The 19,557-nt window shown below is 45.1% G+C and overlaps 1 pseudogene across 1 annotated transcript in view; it reads right to left on the reverse strand.

Annotated features, from left to right (window-relative positions):
* LOC311148114 (membrane-associated guanylate kinase, WW and PDZ domain-containing protein 3-like) overlaps window positions 1–19,557 on the reverse strand; it is a 63,694-nt pseudogene that overhangs the window by 36,326 nt on the left and 7,811 nt on the right. The window contains exons 2-4 of the transcript in view: window positions 14,657–14,946; window positions 12,257–12,373; window positions 4,126–4,245 (exon numbers count right to left, since the gene is read on the reverse strand). The product of the transcript in view is annotated as a membrane-associated guanylate kinase, WW and PDZ domain-containing protein 3-like (transcript). The remainder of the gene's footprint in view (window positions 1–4,125; window positions 4,246–12,256; window positions 12,374–14,656; window positions 14,947–19,557) is intronic.

Genomic DNA, 19,557 nt, shown 5'->3' on the forward strand with positions numbered 1-19,557 from the left:
CCACAACGTTATTGTTAAAATCATATTGGTAGTGTTGGTCCTTAGTGCCAAGAAAGAATGGGGAAAAAATAAATGATTCTGAAAAGGGTAAGAGGTAAAGCAATTCAAAGTAGAGATGGAGATCCCAAACACACATTTGAAATGGCTATCATTATACGAAATCTAGAAAATACAGTAAATCCTAGATATTATGATGGAAGTGTTCCAGTGCAGTGCATACATCACATTGATTACCATCCACACTTAGGATCAGTAAAGTCTACTCTATTTTCTCCTTCAATTCTATCCTTCTGTTGTGGCAGCTATAGTACAAATCAAATTACTTAACTGTATTCCTCCAGCTTGTGCAGTCAGATCAGGGTAAGAAGAAACATTAGACTGATGTTGTACTCGTCAAGTACAACAACTCCACTGCAGCCTTGCCGATGCCTGATTCTAGAAGCCGTACGTCCGCCAATGTCACATGCGAGGCAAGGTGAAGATGGCATTTATTGCAACCATTAAACTCTTATGAATTATATATACTAATCCGGGGGTGCCTTTTTAATCAGAGAGAGCAGTCTAACTCTAACCCTCCTGGGGTGGAGAGAATGAAACCTGTAAAAGACCTGGTGTCATTAACTACATGGAAATAATAAGGCTTCCTCTGAGAAAATCTTTATATCTACCATGCATGAGAGCACCAGCAGTTCCGGACGACTGTGTGATCTCGCTCTCCTGAGTAAGACCTTTAAACATGTCAACATTCACAAGGCCACGGGGCCAGATGTATTACCAGGACGCGTACTAAGAGTATGCGCTGACCAGCTGGCGGGTGTCTACACTGACATTTTCAAAATCTCCCTGACCCAGTCTGTAATACGTACATGTTTCAAGTAGACCACCATAGTCCCTGTGCCCAAGAACACCAAGGTAACCTGTCTAAATAACTATTGCCCCGCAGCACTCACATCGGTAGCCATGTAATGCTTTGAAAGGCTGGTCATGGCTCACATCAACACCATCATCCCAGACACCCTGGACCCACTCCAATTCGCAAACCGCCCCAACAGCTCAGGACCCTGGGACTGACCACCTCCCTCTGCAACTGGATCATGGACTTCCTGACGGGCTTCCCCCAGGTGGTGAGGGTAAGCAACAACACATCCGCCACATTGACCCTCAACACGGGGGCCCCTCAGGGATGCGTGCTTATTCCCTTCCTGTACTCCCTGTTCACCCACGACTGCATGGCCGCTCACGACTCCAACACCATCATTAAGTTTGCTGACGACAAGGCAGTGGTAGGCCTGATCACCGACAATGATGAGACTGCCTATACAGAGGAGGTCAGTGACCTGGCAGTGTGGTGGCAGGACAACAACCTCTCCCTCAACGTGGGCAAAACAAAGGAGCTGATTGTGGACTATAGGTAATGGAGGGCCAAGCACGCCCCCATCCACATCGACAAGGCTGAAGTGGAGCGGGTCTAGAGCTTCCAGTTCCTTGGTGTCCACATCACTAAGGAATTAACATGGTCCAAACACACCAACACAGTCGTGAAGAAGGCATGACAATGCCTCTTCCCCCTCAGGAGGCTGAAAATATTTGGCATGGGCCCACAGATCCTCAAAAGGTTGTACAGCTGCAGCATTGAGAGCGTCTTGATTGGCTGCATCAGCGCTTGGTATGGCAACTGCTTGGCATCCGACTGCAAGGCACTACAGAGGGTAGTGCGTACGGACCAGTACATCACAGGGGCCTAGCTACCTGCCATCCAGGACTTCTATACCAGATGGAGTCAGAGGAAGGCCCTAAAAATGGTCAAAGACGCCAGCCCCCAAGTCATAGACTGTTCTCTCTGCTACCGCATGGCAAGCAGTCCCGATGCACCAAATCTGGAACCAAAAGGACCCTGAACAGCTTTAACTGCCAAGCCATAAGAGTGCAAAATTGCTAACCAAAGAGCTACCTGGACTATCTACAGTTGAAGTCGGAAGTTTACATACACCTTAGCCAACTACATTTAAACTCAGTTTTTCACAATTCCTGACATTTAATCCTAGTAAACATTCCCTGTCTTAGGTCAGTTAGGATCACCACTTTATTTTAAGAATGTGAAATGTCAATAATAGTAGAGAAAATGATTTATTTCAGCTTTTATATATTTAATCACATTCCCAGTGGGTCAGAAGTTTACATACAGTCAATTAGTATTTGGTAGCATTGCCTTTAAATTGTTTAACTTGGGTCAAACGTTTCGGGTAGCCTTCCACAAGCTTCCCACAATAAGTTGGGTGAATTTTGGCCCATTCCTCCTGACAGAGCTGGTGTAACTGAGTCAGGTTTGTAGGCCTCCTTGCTCGCACACGCTTTTTCAGTTCTGCCCACACATTTTCTATAGGATTGAGGTCAGGGCTTTGTGATGGCCACTCCAATACCTTGACTTTGTTGTCCTTAAGCCATTTTGCCACAACTTTGGAAGTATGCTTGGGGTCTTTGACCATTTGGAAGACCCATTTGCGACCAAGCTTTAACTTCCTGACTGATGTCTTGAGATGTTGCTTCAATATATTCACATAATTTTCCTTCCTCATGATGCCATCTATTTTGTGAAGTGCACCAGTCCCTCTTGCAGCAAAGCACCCCCACAGCATGATGCTGCCATCCCTGTGCTTCACGGCTGGGATGGTGTTCTTCGGCTTGCAAGCCACGCCTTTTTCCTCCAAACATAACGATGGTCATTATGGCCAAACAGTTCTATTTTTGTTTCATCAGACCAGAGGACATTTCTCCAAAAAGTACGATCTTTGTCCCCATGTGCAGTTGCAAACCGTAGTCTGGCTTTTTAATGGCGGTTTTGGAGCAGTGGCTTCTTCCTTGCTGAGCGGCCTTTCAGGTTATGTCGATATAGGACTCGTTTTACTGTGGATATAGATACTTTTGTACCTGTTTCCTCCAGCATCTTCACAAGGTCCTTTGCTGTTGTTCTGGGATTGATTTGCACTTTTCATCTCTAGGAGACAGAACGCCTCTCCTTCCTGAGCGGTATGACGGCCGCGTGGTCCCATGGTGTTTATATTCGCGTACTATTGTTTGTACAGATGAACGTAGTACCTTCAGGCGTTTGGAAATTGCTCCCAAGGATGAACTAGACTTGTGGAGGTCTAACATTTTTGGCTGATTTCTTTAGATTTTCCCATGATGTCAAGCAAAGAGGCACTGAGTTTGAAGGTAGGCCTTGAAATACATCCACAGGTACACCTCCAATTGACTCAAATTATGTCAATTAGCCTATCAGAAGCTTCTAAAGCCATGACATCATTTTCTGGAATTTTCCAAGCTGTTTAAAGGCACAGTCAACTTAGTATATGTACACTTCTGACCCACTGGAATTGTGATACAGTGAATTATAAGTGAAATAATCTGTCTGTAAACAATTGTTGGAAAAATTACTTGTGTCATGCACAAAGTAGATGTCCTAACCGACTTGCCAAAACTATAGTTTGTTAACAAGAAATTTGTGGAGTGGTTGAAAAACGAGTTTTAATGACTCCAACCTAAGTGTATGTAAACTTTCGACTTCAACTGTAGATTGACCCTTTTTGCACTAACTCTTTTGACTCATCAAATACTCTGCTGCTACTGTTTATCATCTATCCTGTTGCCTAGTCACTTTACCCCTACCTATATGTACATATCTACCTCAATTACCTCGTACCCCTGAACATCGACTCGGTACTGGGACGTGTAAGCCAAGTTATGGTTACTCATTGTATATTTATTCCTTGTGTTATTATTTTTATATTTTTCTCTCTGCATTGTTGGGAAGGGCCCGTAAGTAAGCATTTCACTGTTAGTCTACACTTGTTGTATCCGAAGCATGTGACAAATAACATTTAATTTGATTTATTTGAGTGACATTCACCAGCCATGAGACTGCCTGGTAAGTGAGGCTGTGTGTATTGGTTTGTGGGTTAGTACTCTACCCCTATACTGTATATAAACTATCATCATTATCTATCTGCAATATACAACCTGTAGTGCATTGATCATGAAAGAATGTCTGTGAAATGACAATGCAGTTGGGGCCAGAGAGAGATGACTGAGTGAATGAATACCAACCTGGGCCTCTTCGCTGCTCACCTTTGAACTTGCCGCTCTCCAGCAGCGCTGCTGACTCCTCCAGAGAGAAGAATTCTTCTATGGAGACAAAGTTGTAGTCCACCCCTGATATCTCCCCATCACGGGGCAATCTGGTCGTGCCTGGAGAGGGGTAGGAGACAACAGACGAACAGAGCGTTACACACCCCAGTCTGTCTCCACAGTTCACTGTTACAACCTAATACATTAATATACTCCTAATGAAATTAAACAAAGTATTGAAACTGATACTGTATATAGCATTTGCAACTAGGATATGTAGACTCCAGCATTTCATATTATTTCATAGAGATGAAAGGGAGGTAGGTTCATTATTAAATCAACGCTTATTTTTGAGTTACATGTTACTTGTCAGCATGAGTGCAATTTGCTTGTAAACCTTTCTAAACAGGCCTGAGTCTGAAATGATTCCTTTCCAAACACAGCGGCGTGTATTCATGGATGCCAAGGGAAGCCAGGCTTCCCCAAAAGATTGACCAATACATTTAAAAGAAAATATATAATTATAATTAATAATTAATTTAACAATTTATCTTTCATCTCTATGTGTTTTATAATTTTCCTTCAATTCGCAAGAGGCTGAATGTATCTCACCGGTGTCACGCCCTGGCTCTGGGGACACTATTATGTTGAGCCAGGATGTGTATTCTATGTTTGTATTTCTATGTTGGCCTGAGTGACTCCCAATCAGAGGCAACGAGTGTCAGCTGGTTGTCTCTGATTGGGAGCCATATTTAACTGTCTGTCTTTCACTTTGTGTTTGTGGTTTCTTGTTCGTGTTGGTTTGTGTTCAAACCGTAGACGTCACGTTTTCGTTTGTTGTTTTGATCGTGTGATCATTAAATAAATATAAATATGTTCACCTTCAACGCTGCGCATTGGTCTCTCCCTGACTATCGTGACAGAAGAAACCACCAAAACTGGACCAAGCAGCGTGTCCAGGAGCCATTGCCTGGGGAATCGCTTGCAGATCTCCGTGGCAACCTCGACTGGGTCCAGCCTTGTAAAGAGCAGAGTGGATGGACTTGGGAACAGTGGAGGAAGAGTTTCGACTGGGTCAAGCCTAATGAAGAGCAGAATGGCTGGAGTTGGAGACAGAGGAGCGAGAGTTGGGCGAGAACGATAGAGGCCTGGCCCACGGGGAGGAGAGAACCCCAGAAATTTTTTAGGGGGGGGCTCACGACGTCGGGGCAGCAGGAGGCCGCGATAGAGCGGTCCAGCGGGTTGGCAGAGGAGGCCGCCAGGTTACGGGGGCCACTGGTCGAAGAGGGGATGGAAGGTGGAGAGGCACGGCGAGAGGTACTGGGGTGTGTTACCAGTCCGGTCCGGCCCGTTCCAGATCCCGGTGTAGGGCCAGTGGTGTGTGTCCCCAGTACGGTCCGGTCTGTTCCTGCTCCCCGCACCAAGTCTGTGGTGCGTTTCGTCAGCCCTGTCCGGCCCGTTCCTCTCCGCACCAAGTCTGTGGTGCGCGTCGCCAGCCCAGTCCGGCCCATTCCTGCTCCCCGCACCAAGTCTGTGATGCGTCTCGTCAGCCCGGCTCGGCCCATTCCTGCTCCCCGCTCCAAGTCAGTGGTGCGCTTCGTCAGCCCGGCTTGGCCCATTCCTGCTCCCCGCACCAAGTCTGTGGTGCGTTTTGTCAGCCCGGCTCGGCCCATTCCTGCTCCCCGCACCAAGTCTGTGGTGCGTTTCGTCAGCCCTGTCCGGCCCGTTCCTGCTCTCCGCACCAAGTCTGTGGTGCGCGTCGCCAGCCCAGTCCGGCCCATTCCTGCTCCCCGCACCAAGTCTGTGGTGCGTTTCGTCACCCCTGTCCGGCCCGTTCCTGCTCTCCGCACCAAGTCTGTGGTGCGCGTCGCCAGCCCAGTCCGGCCCATTCCTGCTCCCCGCACCAAGTCTGTGGTGCGTTTCGTCAGCCCTGTCCGGCCCGCTCCTGCTCCCCACACCAAGCCAGTGGTGTGCGTCGTCAGTCCAGCACGGCCCGTGCCTGTTCCCCACACCAAGCCAGTGGTGTGCGTCGTCAGTCCAGCACGGCCCGTGCCTGTTCCCCACACCAAGCCAGTGGTGTGCGTCGTCGGTCCAGCACGGCCCGTGCCTGTTCCACTGGTGCCTGGTCCGGTACCGGTCAGATGCGTTACGCCGGAGCTAGAGCAATCCGCTCCATCAGTGTGCAGTCCAGCTCCGGCCAGCGGGGCCAGACCGGACCAGGGGTACTTTGGGGGGTTGGAGAGGGAGTGGGGATCAGGCCCGGAGCCGGATCCGCCGCCAAGGCGGAGTGCCCACCCGGTCCCTCCCCTGTGGTATTTAGTTGCCGCGGTCGGAGTCCGCGCCTTTAGGGGGGGGTACTGTCACGCCCTGGCTCTGGGGACACTATTATGTTGAGCCAGGATGTGTATTCTATGTTTGTATTTCTATGTTGGCCTGAGTGACTCCCAATCAGAGGCAACGAGTGTCAGCTGGTTGTCTCTGATTGGGAGCCATATTTAACTGTCTGTCTTTCACTTTGTGTTTGTGGTTTCTTGTTCGTGTTGGTTTGTGTTTAAACCGTAGACGTCACGTTTTCGTTTGTTGTTTTGATCGTGTGATCATTAAATAAATATAAATATGTTCACCTTCAACGCTGCGCATTGGTCTCTCCCTGACGATCGTGACAACCGGAGAAAGCATCCGAGCGAACGAAACAACATCCCTCTGTCTCTGTATGTGTAGCCCATCTATCTGATGCTGTCTGGTCAAAAAGAGTATGACATTGTTGCCGCCCATAGCATTGAATGCAATGCTATGCGAGCATTTGGCCTCCCTTGATAAAAAAAGTATAAAATAATAACATTTTACATTTTAGTCATTTAGCAGACGCTCTTATCCAGAGCGACTTACAGTTAGTGAGTGCATACATTTTTAAAATTTTTATACTGGAATCGAACCCACAACCCTGGCGTTGCAAATGCCATGCTCTATCAACTGAGCTACATCCCTGCCGGCCATTCCCTCCCCTACCCTGGACGACGCTGGGCCAATTGTGCGCCGCCCCTTGGGTCTCCCGGTCGCGGCCGGCTACGAACCAGGATCTCTAGTGACACAGCTAGCACTGCGATGCAGAGCCTTAGACCACTGCGCCACTCGGGATACGTAAAATATAAATGTATTATGTAAATGGTAATAAATATTGCCACAAGTAATTTATTTTCTGACAAAATGTTCACCCTATTAGGTGCATGTTCCACCATGTTAGGTGCATATGCCTAACAGGGTGGAACCTAACAGGGTGGAAATGTGGAGGCTAAATTAGCCTGCCACCGTCAGTGATCAAGATATCGCTAACATAAATGGTAAACAGTTGAAGAGAATACCAATCAGCATTGAGCTAAACTGAGTGAGCTCAACTGTGAATGGTCCTGGAGCTCCAAAATAACGTGTCAAGGGAAGCTAGTTTGGATTTGGCTTCACACCAATCACATCACAACAAAAGCCAAACGTAATTGACAGAAAAAAAATATTGTTGCATCTCATTCTGTTATTGTCCTCCGGTGGCTAGCTAGCTAGCAAAAATTGGCCCTTTCCTAAATTAGCCATGGACGGAGATAGGGATTTGGACTTGTGGTTTTACTTAATTCTCTGTCCTGGCCAATGATTATAACAGTGATTCTGATCCAACCATAAATTCATACTTTGTGCCCCTGGCCTGAGAGGATGGAAGTTCAGTATGTAGGTAGATGTAGCGCAGTGGTCTAAGGCACTGCATCGCAGTGTTAACTGTGCCACTAGAGATCCTGGTTCGAATCCAGGCTCTGTCGCAGCCGGCCGCGACCGGGAGACTCATGGGCGGCGCACAATTGGCCCAGCGTCGTCCAGGGTAGGGGAGGGAATGGCCGGCAGGGGTGTAGCTCAGTTGATAGAGCATGGCGTTTGCAACGCCAGGGTTGTGGGTTCGATTCCCACGGGGGGCCAGTATTTATATAAAAATATATATATTAAAAAAAAATATATATATATATGTATTCACTAACTGTAAGTCGCTCTGGATAAGAGCGTCTGCTAAAATGACAAAAAAAAAAAAAAAGGTAGTAAGCTAATGTTAACTAGCAGGCTCATCGTTGCCCATGAAACAAAGTTAGGCTAGCGAGCAAGCATTTTAGTCAGGACAACAAAAACTAAAAGTATGTAGCCTACTGTATGACAGAGTCATAGACCGTTTCGGCGACATGAACGAGAAGAGGATGGCATTGGCGTTTCTCTACAAGTAGGGTGAGTCAACATGTTTTTTCTACTTGCACGCACACACACACACTCAGAAATCAGTAGTCTACCACGGAGAGCCAGATCATAGTTAGCTTACGTTGATTGGACTAAATTGTTTTTGGTATCTTTTAATTGTCACTGTATTCGACTAAGCATAGGTGATTTGATGATGTTGAAATGTTGAAGTTGAAATGGTGCTGGAATAGTGGAGGCAGCTACGGTTTTCTTTGAAACTCGCAGTAACTCTCTGTGGTTCTTAATGAATGTTGTTTAATAGTCTGAAAATGTCGGAAACATTCACTTGATTGACCATGCCGTAGGTCATGTAACTGTATGTTACATGCATTATGCTTTGTGGACAGATGTTGCTCTCCGGTTTTGTGATGAAATAAAGGTGTGGTTGAATTTATTCTACCACAGTGTCTTCTTATTGTCTCAGCCTTAGGGCTATATATCACGGAGGCAAGGAATATGAACGAACAGGTTATAGAACAAACAATGCAATTATCACAACACATAGGTTGTAATATGGCTTTTTTTCCTGGCTTGGCATCCCCAGTGATATTACCCACACATCGCTACTGTCCAAACAGCAAGCGAAGGTCAAATCCTTGTCCTTTTCCTTGTCCTTCTGGAGGAACACACATATCATGGCAGAGTGGGGCCAGTAGGAGGACAAACCCAGTTACTCCATAAAACATATGATTAATGCACTGCTGTCTCACCATCAGGGAGGGCACAGCACTCCACACTACAATGACACACAGGAGAGAGCACACACAGACAGACAGACACACACACACACCTATCCTCTTTATACCCTGAGAGCCTGTTAAATACGTCCCAATCAGCAACAGAAGATGAGGCTCTGTCTCTAATGAAAAATTCAGATAGCAAATCTGATAGCAAAAGTGTGTGTGTGTGTGTGTGTGTGTGTGTGTGTGTGTGTGTGTGTGTGTGTGTGTGTGTGTGTGTGTGTGTGAAGGATGGGGCTGGGACTCATTACCCATGCCCTCCTCTGAGATATATAGGACATGTCAGCAGGAGATAGCTGGGATTATTGACATATTTCTCCATGCGTCTCCCCTCAGGCCCCCCACTGATCCCACTGGACCAGGGAGACAGGCAGAGAGAGGGAGAGAGATAGGAGGAGTGATTTGAGTAGAGGGGTAATTAAACAGCTTCTTATCAACACCAGAACTCGCCATCACTGGCCAACGTAACTAAATGGAAAATAACGTAAATAATCCGGTACAATGGCTTTTTTTCAATCTCTGAGTCATTTAGAATTCATGGAGGTCTTCCCTGACTTTGAATCATCCTATGTAAGGTCAAGGGCAGATACCATATACCAATGCACTGATGATGCCACTAGGGGTGGGGGGTTGGAGGACAAAGGCATAATACAAACAGTTCCTAGAAGAGTGCATCATACAGCATCTAGTTCCCAAATGAATCATGATAATGTTGTGTCGGTGTCATAACAACCCATAGAGACATTAGGTAGCCAGCTGTCTACTGCCCACCCTCCCCCCGGCACGACCGCATGCCTGCTTTTAATTTAATTCTGCCGCTAAATTATTGATAAATGACCTGCATTTACTTAATTCTGTTTAGCATTTAAATTTTTCATGTCATGCTCTTATGAGAGTCACTATGTAAACATTTTCCTTGCCAGTGGCAACAGAATGCAGAGTAGAGGACACAGTATGTTTTAAATGGTGAGGGGATTGAGATACTTTCAAAGCAAAATGCACATCAATTATTTTTCAGGTCCCCTATGAACAGAATACAAATTCAATACACTGATGATATCCACACACTCACTTCACTGTTCAAATAGAAATTAACACATTTATTTAGCATATCTTAAAAAAAATATTACAAACATGAGCCACTTATTTGAAAAGGCAAGACATCAAATTTGAATATAATATAATGCGACTTCACCCTATAAGCCCACTGTTGTAGCTAACTGTCAGTTTAGCCAAGATTTGCCACCTCATCTTAAAAACATTTTGATATGAGACAGTAAACCAGGCCTAATGGAGTAGATAAGAGGCTTTCAGAGCTGACTACGTTTACACACCATTCACTCCAGTCTGTGATCTACAGTTGGTAATTAGCTTCATTTAACTAAATAGTTTTAGGTTTGTATAAATAATGGAATGTTAGGAGGAACATAGCTCCTGAAGGGGGTGACACTGAGCCACTGTTGCGCTCTACTCCATAGGCTGAAGTTTTAGCCACATGCACTATGTCTTCTTCCACCATGAAAAACAAAACAAACAATAAGTATAAGGTCCAATAACAGAGTGTCATTTGAGTTGACTTGCTTACTTGTGTTTTTGCAAGTGAGCAAACTTGGATGGGTTTAAAAGTTGTTACAGTGTTTGTCTGTGTTAGGAGGGAGAGCAGCAGAAGCATCTTATTACTGTGTCATTCATCTCCTGCAGATCAGAGGATTACACAACCACGGGCTGAGCTTGCTGCCTCAATGTTACTCCAATTTACAGAGCCAGGCAGGAAGTTGTGTCACAAGTCTATCTCCACCCGGCTCTACCACCATAAATGCTGAGTATATTTATAGTACAGATGCAAAACATTTACAGACTAAGATCAAACTGATCCATCATCCTCCACCCTCATCTAGCTAATTACAAACTGGATAAATGGAATTGTTATGTAAAATGGTTTGGAGAATATGTGTGCCTGTGTGCCTGTTTTATGTGACGGTGTTCAAAGCTCAAAGACACAGAATGTCTTGTTGTTTTCTTACGTATTCTTGGGAGTTGTCACCTGCGCCTTGCACTTTCAACGAATCAGAGAGACACGTAGTCGAAGGGCTGACTGGTCTGGCAGACTGTTCCACATGACCTACTTCCTGGCTAAACGAGAGATTTGCGGCAAACTCCCCATCGCTGCTGGGCTGGCCAGGGTGGTCTGTGCCCAGCCCGCCAGGCAGACTAAGGACTGTGTAAGAGAGACAACATGACACAAGCCAAACCTATCAGACAGATATTACACCAGTCACTTCACAGAAATCCACACCATAGTCCTTTCCAGTCCACTCTCACTGTAACATCATTCTGGCCCTTAGAGAAAGGATTATTAAGACAGCAACAGATGCTCTATACTATATACCCAAGAGACTTTGTCAAATGTTTTAGATAACTTTAAGGGTAAAAATAGATTACACATCCGAAATAAAGAGAAAAGGGAATATGTTACCAAACAAGGAGAGACCAGACATGCATCTCTGTGAAATAGCATAAAATGAAGACCACCAATACAGGCCAGAGAGTATTCTAAGCGAAGGGGAGAAACTGCCACTCCGGATAAAGCTAACAGTGTAACAATACAGACAGTTGCCATGGAAATGTTTTTATCACCTAAACTTGTAATGTTTGGCTGATGAAGCCAGGGTGAAATTTTGAAATCTACACAACACATCTCCTATTTGCATACATTGTCACACAGATGTGGCAAAAACAGCTTCCCTGGGCTCTGATTGTGATTGCACACCAATTAAAACTGTTCTCGTGGTGAAAGCCATGTAGGTTTTTGCTGAATCTAAATTAATGTGTTAGATAAGGAACTTGTTGACGTGTTTAAATGTTGAGACGTGATGTCCAGCATATGTAATGTGCATCCTGATACGAATTCCTATTTCCATTTTTAAATGGAAACCTATAATGGACTTACATGTTACAGCTAAAAGGGGACTTACAGGGTACAGATACAGGGGCACAGCTAGGGGACTTACAACTATTTAGAAGGCATAGCTGCAAGGGACTTAAAGGGGATTTACAGGTTACAGCAACAGGGGACCGTAACGGGGCACAGCTAGAGGGAGAGGGCATAGCTACATGGGACTTACATGGCACGGCTCGGAGGTAGAGGTTCTCCCGGATGACCTGCTGAAGCTGGCTGTCCATGGATCCTGGAGTAAAACACTTACTCAGATACAACCTGAGCTCCTTACACAATACGGAGCCTGAGAGGGAGAGAGAGGAGAGAGAGAAAATAAAGGGGGGGGGGGGAGACGAAGACAGACAGAAAGAAATTGCAATATCAGCTCAACAGTCAAAAACTGATGAATTGTCTAAATATTTGTATACCCCGTCAAAAGGAGAGTGACATTCCCAGATAAAAATGAGACTATCGCTACAGTAGGTTTGATTTACCCCTATATCATTCCTACCCATAACTAATACACTATACACTCTTAGAAAAAAAAAAGGAGCTATCTAGAACCTAAAATGGTTCTAGAACCTAAAGGGAACCTATCATGTAGGACCCTTTCCACAGAGGGTTCTACATGGAACCCAAACAGGTTTCTATGTGGAACCAAAAAGGGTTATTTGATGGGGACAGCCGAAGAACCCTTTTGGAACCCTTTTTTCTAAGAGTGTACATCTCCTTCTAAACACTTTATCAGCCATCCAGAGTGCATAATATGGCATTTCCCAGCCTCTCATGCATAAAGTAATAACATAGGCAGTGCTATGAAACACAACAGTGTGGTTCAGGCACTTATTCCCCTCTCTGATCTATTAATTTAATCTGAAGTGCTTTATGGCCTCTGATGACAGGTCAGTTGGTGTTATGGATGACCTGAGTACGTCTTCCTGCTTGTCACACTGACGGACGACTACCCTGCTCCTGCTGCTGCAGCTCCCCACCCCGTCTTTGGTACAGTGTCCTGTACTCTAGTCTGGCCCAGATATGAGTGCAGATTTAATCTGCTGTGCTGCTATTGAAACGTAATAAAACTTTATTAGCACAGGCAGTCTCCTACACACACGCATGACCCGCCACATATGGTCAGTATGACGTGCAGCTTTCTGGGAGTAATAATGAGAGGCTTTTGTTGGCATTGTGTAACAGCTGTCCAGCATTGTGATTTATTATGAATATAAAAACTACATCAGACTAATGATGTGGCATATACTGTAAGTAAAATGAACTAGAGTGCTTGCTTTCAAAGAGCCATGTTGTTTTCACAGAAACAACAGAATGATGCACATCCATGACCAATGCTTCTCCACAACACAACATGCCACATATCAATTAAGCAAAGTGTTTCCCTACACTGTACTTCAGCTCTCAAGGTTGTCATAAACAGTAATGATAGTGTCTGTCTGTCAAAAACATGAACAGTGTTGGTACAAGCCCTTTAATCCTCTTGTTTCAGGCAGATATAATGGAGGGATCATTTGCCACACTTATTTACTCTCACATCATATCATTAGCGGTATAAAGCCTGACAACACAATAGTGTCCCTGACGGCCTGAATTGTGTAGGAGGAGAAGGTGGAGGAGTACACAGAGGAGGAGGAATAGTGGGAGGGGATGGGGAGGAGTGGGAGGAGGGAGAGGAGGAGGGGAGGGGAAGGGGGAGGAGTGGGAGGAGGAGGGGGAGGGGAAGGGGGAGGAGTGAGAGGAGGAGTGGGAGGAGGGAGAGGAGGAGGGGGAGGGGAAGGGGGAGGAAGAGTAGGCCTACAGTACATGTAGTACAGCAGCACAGAACAGCTCAACCCATCCATCTCTGTCCACAGTACATGCAGCCAGAATACCCAGGGAGAGAGGTTTGCCTGGCCGCCTGGCTCACAGAATGATAATGGATATACCAGCGGCAGAGGGCTCCATTTACAGTCCTGCTGGCGATTCAGACGTCAATCTACCCCAGCAAGGCGATGAGGAGCCTCGGTCAGGTGACATAGCAGTGACATATTGCTCTGTTCAGACCTAACAAAGACACCCCCCCACCCCTATAAATACCAAGGCCCCTCCAGGGTCACATCCACACAGCCTTCTCTGGACACTCTATCATGTGTCATCGGGAATTGTTACACTTCCCTCCCAGGCTCCTACACCAAAGACCCAATGTTTTGGGATCTCCATGCAAATTGAAAGGAACTTCAACACCAGAATGTTAAAAGTGTGTCAAGTTAGTTTTTTCAGTAACAGTGATTATTCAGCAATGTTTGGACAACCACTTGGATAGAGTGTTATTCTATGAGCTGCCTGAGGGAGGCAGTGTGACCAATCCCATAGTGTTATCATGTGAAGGAGGAGTTGGGGTTGACAACGCTGTTATGCATTTACTGTGTAACATGTTTGAATATGCAACAGGCACGAAAAACCAATTCCCTCTCAGACAAAGTCTATAACTCAATTTAGTTAAATCGGTTTAAGAGATTGACAAAAGAAGCAGCAGCATTCACAATGTGTCCCCAGACCAAGGAGTAAGTTACCACACTGAGCCATACAGCACCTGGTGAGACGGTCTTGATGCGAATGGGATGGGGGCAGGAGTTGAGGACCCCCCGGACATCTCCTAGTGTCATCCCTAACACAGGCGTTCCCCCAATCTCTAGGATTATGTCGCCCACTGTGAGCCCACCCCCAGGGGCTGCTGTGACGAATGGGAACTCTCCATAGTCAGCTCCACCGCCCACTGCCACGCCCAGATCCCCAGAGGAACCAACCATGGGGATGAAGGTATCCTGGACCTTGGAGCGCCAGTGCAGCTTCCTCACGGCTGCCTTAGACATGGCAAACGAGCTGATGAGGGGAGAGGGGGAGAGAGGGGGTGGAGGGGGAGTTAGGCAGGAAGAGAGAGAGGGGATAGAGAAAGAGAATGAGAAAGAGAGAGAGAGAGAGAGAGAGAGAGAGAGAGAGAGAGAGAGAGAGAGAGAGCGAGAGAGAGAGAGAGAAGACAGTGACACTCACACAATCATGTTAAGGTGTGATTTCATGTCTTTAGGCTAAGGATTTAATTGCCCTGAAATAGTTTTTAACACAGAAGTTTCCCAAGGTACTGTGGAGAAAATGTAAAGAACATAGCATGCATCTGATAGAAAATAATTGCAGTAAAGTTAAACTATTCCCTCCTTTAGAACAGAGGACCTGCATGTGAAGCAGACTGACATGGAAACTGTGTTTGTGTGTTATACAAATACTGTGTATGTGGTGTTTGACAGTGGGTTGAACCAAAATACAGTAAACAAACTGTCACACTCAGATGAACAGGTCAATACTGACGCTGCTATACCTCACTGACATATTGTATATAGCATTAACATAAACACACGCAACATACCTGTAGTTATATTCCCAGCATGGCAGTCTGATGGAAATATCTAGTCTGGTGTCAGTAAGACCAGATAAGGTACTGTAAATTAATACTCATTATTGATAGGGGTAATTTGATACAAAATACACTATTTCATATAAATTGACAGTAAAGTGTTGTTATTTTAATGATTCCAGTGAGGCATCATCGTGATTGTGCCTCCTTCATACCCACTACAAATTGCACTTAAAATGATAGGCATCTAAATTTATAAATCATCTTGTCAGACATGAATAATGAAGACTATTCCATGTTCACTGAACCTCCTGCTGAGGTAACGTCTGCTTTAGAGTCACATATCGTAACCTATGGAAATGAGTATGCACTGCAGTCAAAACATTGCTGTTCATAGGACATGTTGTACTGTAGGCTATGTAAATGACATGATTCACCACTGTCTAGAATTCCAAAATAACAAAATTGTAAGTTGAGTGTGATGCCTCTTCCAACAGTTGACTTTTAAAGGTCTTTGTTGAGAGCCAGTGAAGTGACAGGTGGGCGGCTCAGAGAGAGGGCAGGTGCTCCTACACCGTGACAGAGAGAGTGCCTTGGTCTGACAGGACTGGAGCAGCTCTGTCACACGGTTACACAGGACACAAACTGATCTTAGAGACAGAGTGAGGGTCGCACTAAACAAAACACAGGGACGGGTGGGGTGGGTGCATGGATGAGAGACTTTGTGAGACAGTCAAACATAAAGATGGATTCTAAATGAGATACACGACACTGAGAGACTGACATATAATGAAAGGCAGGAATAATAGGAATATAGGAAGGAAAACTCCACAGATCCACCATGTAATGTTTAAGGGGGAGGGGGAGAGAGAGGGGAGGGAGAGCTGGAGATAGAGCGAGAGGGGTTGTGGGGAGAGAGAGGGAGGGAGAGGGGGAGAGGGAATAAAAAGAGAATGGGGAGAGAGCGAGAGAGAGAGAGAGAGAGAGAGGCACTACACAGCCTGGGGTTGGCAATGAAGTCGCTGGTTTGACCTTGCAGGGCGACAGGAGCCAGAGCTTGGTTACAGTCTGGCCTGCTCCATGGGGGAAAATAACATCCATTTTATTCAAATCATCTCTATGCTTCTGTTGGTCCAGAGCCAAGTGAGTCTGTGAATTTAATTGTCATGAGTAGGTGCTGTTTCTGGATTTGTTTTTAGAAATTATGATTATTTCTTCATTTATCCCTAATTGTCCTCTCTGTGCCCTCACTCTCTCTCTCTTTCTGACATGCTGAGAGACCTTCTGCAGCTGAAATTCTATCTCCCAACCATCCATCCTTCCACCCACACACAGAGTACACACAAAGACAGAGTAACACAACCAATAAAACACATGCACCAAATACAGAATGAACACAAAAAGAGGCAGTCAGGCCATCAAATACCGAATGAAAATAATAACGTACACAACAAATTGTATTAACATCGACATATGTGAACTTTACATCTTGCTAAGAGCATTACCCTGACTCCATTGTGTTTTAATACAAGTTCAATAAGCTTTGAGATCCCAAGTGCTTTATCTAAAGATGTTCATCTTCTGAGCTATACATGCTCATGCTAAAAATACCAACTATTTCCAGATTTATTATCCTATCCTATCATGTTTGTGTTTTGCATGGCTCTGCCTCTGGCTGTAGTCTAGATTTACCAGGGATGCCCGCTTTGGTGTGGTGTTCATGGCCGCTGTCTTGGTATTTTACCTTCAGGGGCAACAGTGTCAGCTCTGGTGAGGCTCTGAGTCTTACTGTGCCAGTCAACACAGCTTAGTTCCCTAGACTGTTTCTAGTGATGTGTGTTTGTACTGAAATGTCCTTCTTCTTTCAACTGGTTATTCATAACAAATTTGCCCTAAGAAACAAGAGAAGGTTGTTTTCTATGAACACGCGATACCTCTGACTGGGTACAGACAAATGTTTGCTTGTCCCTGTCCTGTCCTGTATTCAATATAACAAACAGTAAAGAAAACCTGACCTTAACCCTAAAATGTTTTGAACAGATATATTGATCAATTTCATCCATAGCCACGTGTTATGAACATTTGTCTGTTATTCATTCAAAGTGTTGTGTTTCTGTGATACTCAGAGGCTGAGAAATTGGTAATTGAGCCAATCTGACATACCGGTACCAATAAGGGTGATATAGGTGGAGGTGCAATCAGACTTTTAGCTCGAACTTTGGAACGCTATGGGCTACCAACTCAGTTCCAATTTCATCTGAAAGATGATATTCTCAAGTTAGTATAGATACATTGACTGTAAACTAAATATGTATTTAAATATTTAAGTAATTTTTTTTACTATAGTGGCTGCCACGCCCCCCACAGGCCAAATCTGGGGTGGCTCCATATCTATATCTTTTCAGGGTATACAGTGCTTCCCTTTTCCCACATTTTGTTACATTACAGCCGTATTCTAAAATTGATTAAATATAAAAATGTCCTCAATCTACACACAATACCCCGTAATGACAAAGCGAAAACAGGTTTTTGGAAATGTTTGCACATTTATTAAAAATAAAAAACCAGAAATACCTTATTTACATAAGTATTCAGACCCTTTGCTATGAGACTCGAAATTGAGCTCAGGTGCATCCTGTTTCCATTGATCATCCTTGAGATGTTTCTACAACTTGATTGGAGTCCACCTGTGGTAAACTCAATTGATTGTACATGATTTGGAAAGGCACACACCTGTCTATATAAGGTCCCACAGTTGACAGTGCGTGTCAGAGCAAAAACCAAGCCATGAGGTAGAAGGAATTGTCTGTAGAGCTCCGAGACAGGATTGTGTCGAGGCACAGATCTGGGGAAGGGTACCAAAACATTTCTGCAGCATTGAAGGTCCCCAAGAACACAGTAGCCTCCATCATTCTTAAATGGAAGCTGTTTGGAACCAACAAGACTCTTCCTAGAGCTGGCCGCCCGGCCAAACTGAGCAATCGGGGGAGAAGGGCCTTGGTCAGGGAGGTGACCAAGAACCCAATGGTCACTCTGACAGAGCTCCAGAGTTCCTCTATGGAGAAGGGAGAACCTTCCAGAAGGACAACAATCTCTGCAGCACTCCACCAATAAGGCCTTTATGGTAGAGTGGCCAGACGGAAGCCACTCCTCAGTAAAAGGCACATGACAGCCCACTTGGAGCTTGCCAAAAGGCACCTAAAGGACTCTCAGATCATGAGAAACAAGATTTTCTGGTCTGATGAAACCAAGATTGAACTCTTTGGCCAGAATGCCAAGTGTCACGTCTGGAGGAAACCTGGCACCATCCCTACGGTGAAGCATGGTGGTGGCAGCATCATGCTGTGGGGATGTCTTTCAGCGGCAGGGACTGGGAGACTTGTCCTGATGAAAACCTGCACCAGAGCGCTTAGGACCTCAGACTGGGGCGAAGGTTCACCTTCCAACAGGACAACGACCCTAAGCACACAGCCAAGACAACGCAGGAGTGGGTTCGGGACAAGTCTCTGAACGTCCTTGAGTGACCCAGCCAGAGCCCGGACTTGAACCCGATCGAACATCTCTGGAGAAACCTGAAAATAGCTGTGCAGCGATGCTCCCCATCCAACCTTGAGAGGATCTGCAGAGAAAAATGGGAGAAACTCCCCAAATACAGGTGTGCCAAGCTTGTAGCATCATACCCAAGAAGACTCAAGGCTGTAATCACTTCCAAAGGTCCTTCAACAAAGTACTGAATAAAGGGTCTGAATACTTATGTAAATGTGATATTCCAATGTATTTATTTTTGTACATATTTTCTAAAAACTGTTTTTGCTTTGTCATTATGGGGTATTGCGTGTATATTGATGAGGGGAAAAAACTATTTAATCCATTTTAGAATAAGGCTGTAACGTAACAAAATGTGGAAAAAGTCAAGGGGTCTGAATACTTTCCGAATGCACTGTATACTACCTCGGTGCCAAATTTTCACAGTTTACCATTGAGTTCACATTTTCAGCTTAGCATTCAAAAGAGAGATTATTTTTCATTCCTCCATATAAACACAGAAATCATGTTAAATTGTGTTTATTTTGTCGGTTACTAGT

Source organism: Coregonus lavaretus, assembly GCF_964263955.1.
Source record: "Coregonus lavaretus genome assembly, chromosome: 20".
NCBI lineage: Eukaryota > Metazoa > Chordata > Actinopteri > Salmoniformes > Salmonidae > Coregonus > Coregonus lavaretus.